This window comes from Fukomys damarensis, unplaced genomic scaffold (assembly GCF_012274545.1).
Source record: "Fukomys damarensis isolate Sample0158 unplaced genomic scaffold, DMR_v1.0_HiC HiC_scaffold_23, whole genome shotgun sequence".
Taxonomy (NCBI): domain Eukaryota; kingdom Metazoa; phylum Chordata; class Mammalia; order Rodentia; family Bathyergidae; genus Fukomys; species Fukomys damarensis.
The window spans coordinates 29,214,144-29,219,539 of NW_022900935.1; positions in this window are offsets into that span (position 1 = coordinate 29,214,144).

A 5,396-nucleotide genomic window follows, 5' to 3' on the forward strand; every position below is an offset into this window, starting at 1 on the left:
GAGGGTATGAGGGTACATTTTTAAATGTATTAAGTATTAGGTAATAAATAAATTATTTTAAATGTTTATATTGTGGCTTTTAAGAAAAGTTCAGCAGAGTATGGTGGTGCACATCTGTAATCCCAGCACTCGGGAGGTTGAGGCAGGAGGATTATGAATTCAAGATCAGCCTGGGCTACATGTGAAACAAGTCTCAAAAAAAAAAAATGCCTTAGGTGCCAGTGTTGTGACTCAATGATGATAGAAAACCTTGTCTACAGTGTTAAAGGCCACAAAAAAGAAGACAAAGAGGAGGAAAAAAAAAGGAGGAAAGGTGGAGGGAGGGAGAGGGTTGGAGGGAAGGAAGGAAGGAAGGCAGGAAAAAGGAAAGGTTTTTATGTCTTAGAGATCCATATTATATATCTCAGTGAAATTTCAGGGTCTGTATTTACTTTTAAATACATCAAAGAAAAAATTTATGTGAAACAAACAGGGCAAAATGTTAATAGTTATTAAAGATATTGAGTCTATAAGATTATTCTCTACTTCCTTGAAATTTTCATAATAAAATGTTTTTAACATTTTTTTAAAAAAATCCAAATATTGAGTCTTTTAGTGCCAGAGCGACTAAACTCTCATTCCAGTAAGGTCCGTGACATTTTGTGACCCATGATACATCCCAAACAAGACCCAGTAGGGGGCTGAGATGGGCAAACATTCACCTGTCCTGAAAGCATGGTTTTCTGGGAGGCCCCATGCCCTCCTGAAGCGGAGCCCTGAGCACTGGGTGCAGGGAGAGCAGCAATTGCTCCAACCTGCTGGGCACTGTTCTCCCCTGTCCTTTGGCCACACCTGCTTTTCCTGCGGTGCCCCCCCCCACAGTCCTGCTCATGTGGTTTGGCTTGAGCGGCCTCTCGTCCCACCTCAGGAATGACACCAAGGATGAGCCCAACCATGCAGTCATGATTCCCTCTGGATTAAAAGGGTGACAAAAGTCTGCTTAATGAATCAGCTCCAAGATGCTCTGTTTAACTATGGGAGGGAGAACAGAAAAGATGCCTGAGGCTACCAGTGGCCAGGAAGAGCCTTTCTTCACTTGGAGAAAGACAGTCTGATATAAAGTCAATGAGGAGTATAGCTGTCCCAAAAGGCAGAGAAAATCAACTCAATGGGTGGTATTGAGCACCTCATTCCAGTTATTTTTGAGATACACCAAACATTTTGGTTTTAAGAGTTTTGAAGAAAGAGAAGGAGAAGGAAGAGAAATCAATTCTCTCTCTTTCAGGTCAGTTTGACTTGAGTGTCAATCAGTTGCCAAGAGTCTTGTCACATTCTTTGACCTGTCATGCTATAAATTTCTACTTTCTGCTGGAATGTCTGCCTTAGAACTGAGTCAGTGTGTAACAGTCTGATACCCAAGGTCACCGTGAGGGACAGACTCCATACACACATTCCAGTAAATGTCCAATTGAACCCAGCCTCCCAAGGCATCCAGGCCAAGGTATCAGACCTGTGGCTGAAGCTGTCCCAGGCACTCCAGGCCAACACACCCATAGACAAATGCCATGAAAGGTACACAGAGCCAAAGACAACCTAGCCAAGCCTTAGCCAAATTCCAGGTCCATAAAACCTAATATAATATATTTCTAGTTTTTAGCCACTAAGTTTGAGAGCTGTTTGTTATACAATAGTTAACAGGAACAGGCAGCTAGAATGGTGTGACTTAAATTAGGCAGTTTTGGCAATGCTTGATTAAGTATTTTTCCCCGTGTGTGTGTGTGTGTGTGTGTGTGTGTGTGTGTGTTTGTGATAGTGAGAAGTGACCCTAGGGTCTTTGCACTGAGTGTATTGTATTTTTATAGTGTCTCACTAAGTTGTTGAATTGCCTGAGCTAGGCTCCAACTTTCTATCCTGCGTTGCCTCCCAGAGTGTTGTGATGACAGGTGCGTGCCACCATACTCAGCTCAGGTGTAGTTTTTAATGGTACATGAAGCTTTAAGGAAAAAACAAAAGTCACCCAACTATGTGCACAAAGTACAACACCATGAGAAGGAGCTGCACAGGTGATGAGTCTCGTGATGATCTGTACTAGGTACACAATTTTAAGAGGCCAGTCCTCTCAGTGTACACAGAATTAGCGAGAGGCAGAACCTCAATATCTGGGGTCTCAACATGCATTCTAGACCCTTGGCCTCCAGGAAGAGTGTCTGCTTTCCCAGTGCCAGGCAGGGGATGGGTTGGGGATGGGACGTAGTGGTCACCTCCTCCCTCCCGAGGCCCTGCTGCAGTCTATGTGTGGACTCTCTGCCATTTCATGTCCACACCCAGAGGCCCTAGAAGTCCTCCCAACTCCATGTTGAACATTGAGCTTTGCCTTCACCCCCCAACTTTGTCTCTGCTTGGGGGCTCATACCTCTAGCAGCCATCTGAAGCCCGACCCTCACCCTCAGGAATCAGCCAGGAACACTCCTCCCCTGCTGCTGACCCAACAGAGCTGAAGTCTGAGCCCCAGCAGTTCTCACAAGACATCTCCGCTCCTTCTTCCTAGTGCTACTGACCATTTTTCAGCACTATCATTGTTCCTGGCTTTTCTTCGGAGGGATTCAGCCTTTTTCCTAATAATCTACGAAATCCAAACTCAAATCTCACCAGGTTTGCCTACAGCTCTCTGCACACTCACCTGAAACACAGGCACTGAAGGGACCCTGACCTGTCCAGACTCAGCAGCCTTACCCACCACCACCACCTCCTCCTCCTCCTCCTCCTCCCTCTCTCCCAGCTCCTTACCAAATGCTGTCTGTAGCCCCCCAGCCCGGGGCCAGTCCTCTCCCGCCAGGAGCTTCCCAGCACCACACTCTCCCCCTCTCTGTGGCCCCTTCCCCATGAGTTCCATAACCTTCAGAGGACTGACAAACCCGATCTGCCCTCCATTCAACCCCTCTGTGAAGTTTTCTTCTCTGTTAAATGGGACAATAATAGCCCACCCTAAAGAATATGAGGATTGTAATAGTGAACATCTAGTGAACAAGCACTGAGCTAAGACCTTTTTACACATGATCTCATTTAATCCTCGCAGCGCCCACAGAGACAGGCCCTACTATTAGCACCGTTTAAAGGAGCGGAAGCTGCGTGAAGCACCGGCCTCTGGCGCTTTCCCCGCTTTCCCCGGGGCAGCTCCCTGACCGCCGCCTCTCTGGGCTCGGAGCAGGGCGTCCCCTCCGTCCCCTCCCCAGGCCGACCCTTGCTTCCCCCAGCACCCTGTGGCTGCTGGGAAGAAGCCTGCGCTGCACTGGTGTATCCCAAGGCCTAGAACTGGGTCTGGCACACGGTAAATACGCACTTCGTAAATATTTACCGACTGCTGTAATCCATGAATAACCCCAGCTCTTGGCAGACGCTGGCTCTCAGCTCTTGGTTCTCTCCTGCTCAGAGCCGGATCCTGTTGGAGAACAAGTTTAGTAGAGACCTGGTACACAGTAGGCGCTCAGTAGTGTGTGGCACAGGAGGAGGAGGACGAGGAGGAAAATAATTTTTAAACAACTACTTCTGACATCCTGACTCCCCAACCAGCAAGCTATCCCAGCTGCCCAAGTCTGTGTCTTCCCAGGGCCCAGGACTCAGGGCCCAGGTTGGCCTCATGGAGAATTTGGAAATAAACGTGGACAATGAGGTCAAGGACGGAACTCCCCTTCCGCATCCCCTACAGGAAGGAAAAGAAGTAACGCAGACTCGGCAGCTTTCTCCCTCCGAGAGCCAGTGCCTCCTGAGCTCGGGGCACCCCACGCTCCTCCCTGGCTTGGATCCCACTCTAGGTCCCCTCTCTGTCACTACAACCAGGGCGTGAGCATCTGGATTCTGATTAGGTCTTCTCCGGGCCTGGAGGAGCAACCGGGCCTTTCCTAACCACACAGTGGGGAGTGGGCCAAGGTGCGCCTTGGGCGAGGACTTCGCCAGACACCAGAGGCTTCCAGGCGGCTCCCCGGGCCACGGAGATGGGCCGGCCAGGGGGCAGCGGAACCTGGGAACCGCAGCACCCAGCTCTCGCGCTCCACTGCTCCCGAGCCCGGAGCTGGGGCAGAGGCCATGTGGGCTTTCCTACAACCGCGTCCCCACGCTGGATTGCGTCGCGGATCTCCCATCACGGGGCAGCAAGGACGCTTGGTGAGAGGAGAGGAAGGGCGAGCCGAACGACAGGACAAGTCCTTGGACCACTCTGAACCTCACTTTCCTCCACTGTAAAATGGAGCCGGTAACGAACAACTCACCGGATTCGCCCCAGTTTGCTGAACTACAAACAATCATCCCCATATCTGCGACGCTCCCAATGCTCTCGGGAATGAGCAGGGTGGACCCACAGGCCGCCAGCCTTGGGTTTGGCTCGAACAGAGGCAGAAACCAGGAGGCTCAGGGGAATCCAGTGCAGGTCCCTCCCGATCTCAAGAGGCCCAGTCCGGTGTTAGCTTCACTTGGATATGTGTGGTGGTGGCAGTGGTAGGGAGTGGATTGGGACCGCAGAAACCCAGGCCGGGCCAGGCCTGGAGACCTTGGGAAACTTGGGATGGGGGTGCCGGAGAGGACAGAGCTGCCCAGGGCTGGAAAGTCCGCACTTCTAGAAGCTGCACACTTTCTCCGCCTTTCTCTCTTCTTCCTAACTATTCCTCTCTTTTCTTCTCTTCCCTACAACTTCTTTCCCTCCTATCTTCATTCTCTTGTTCGTCCAACACTCTTGCCCGAATCTTTCTTCTCTCTTTCTCCCCCCACTTCCATTTCATTGTCACCCTCGCACTTCATAACCAAACAGCCAAACCCCCTTTCCAATTAAAGTGGAATTAGGCAACTCAATCAAATTAGCTCCCTATTAAAGCCCTTCTTTATTAAACCGTTTTCTTGTCCTGCTATTAAGTTTCGCCTCCTGGCGGAACTCGAGCCTGCCACAGAAGTTTACATTGGGACGTCGCCGGTCCGGCCTAGGGGAGGGGGCACCCTGTTTCTTGGGGAGGGGGAGCCACCCTGCGGGGAGCGGGAGGGACCGGAGGTTGGAAGAGGGGGTCAGTCCGGGAGCCGCTAATTTGATCAGCTGTGCTCTGCAAAGGAAGATAAGAAGGGCGCGGGATAGCAGCCTCACAGCCACTCTCCTTACGCTGCTCCAGGAGAAAGCAGTAGCCCACCACCCCCAAATTAGCGCCCTGCGACGAGAACGGCGGCACCCATCACCCCGGGTCGCCATCTCCACTGTCCTGGGCTCCGAACCTGAAAAGCGAGGCGCGCTCTGTGCAGCTCGGGCTATAAGAGCAGAAAGTGTGTCATTAGCCTCCCGAGGACCCTCGGCCCGGGTCCGGGAACCCTGAACCTGCCTAACGGACCCCGCCGCAGCTCCCTCAGGGCGGACGCACCTTCCCAGCCGCGCAGCGGGTGCG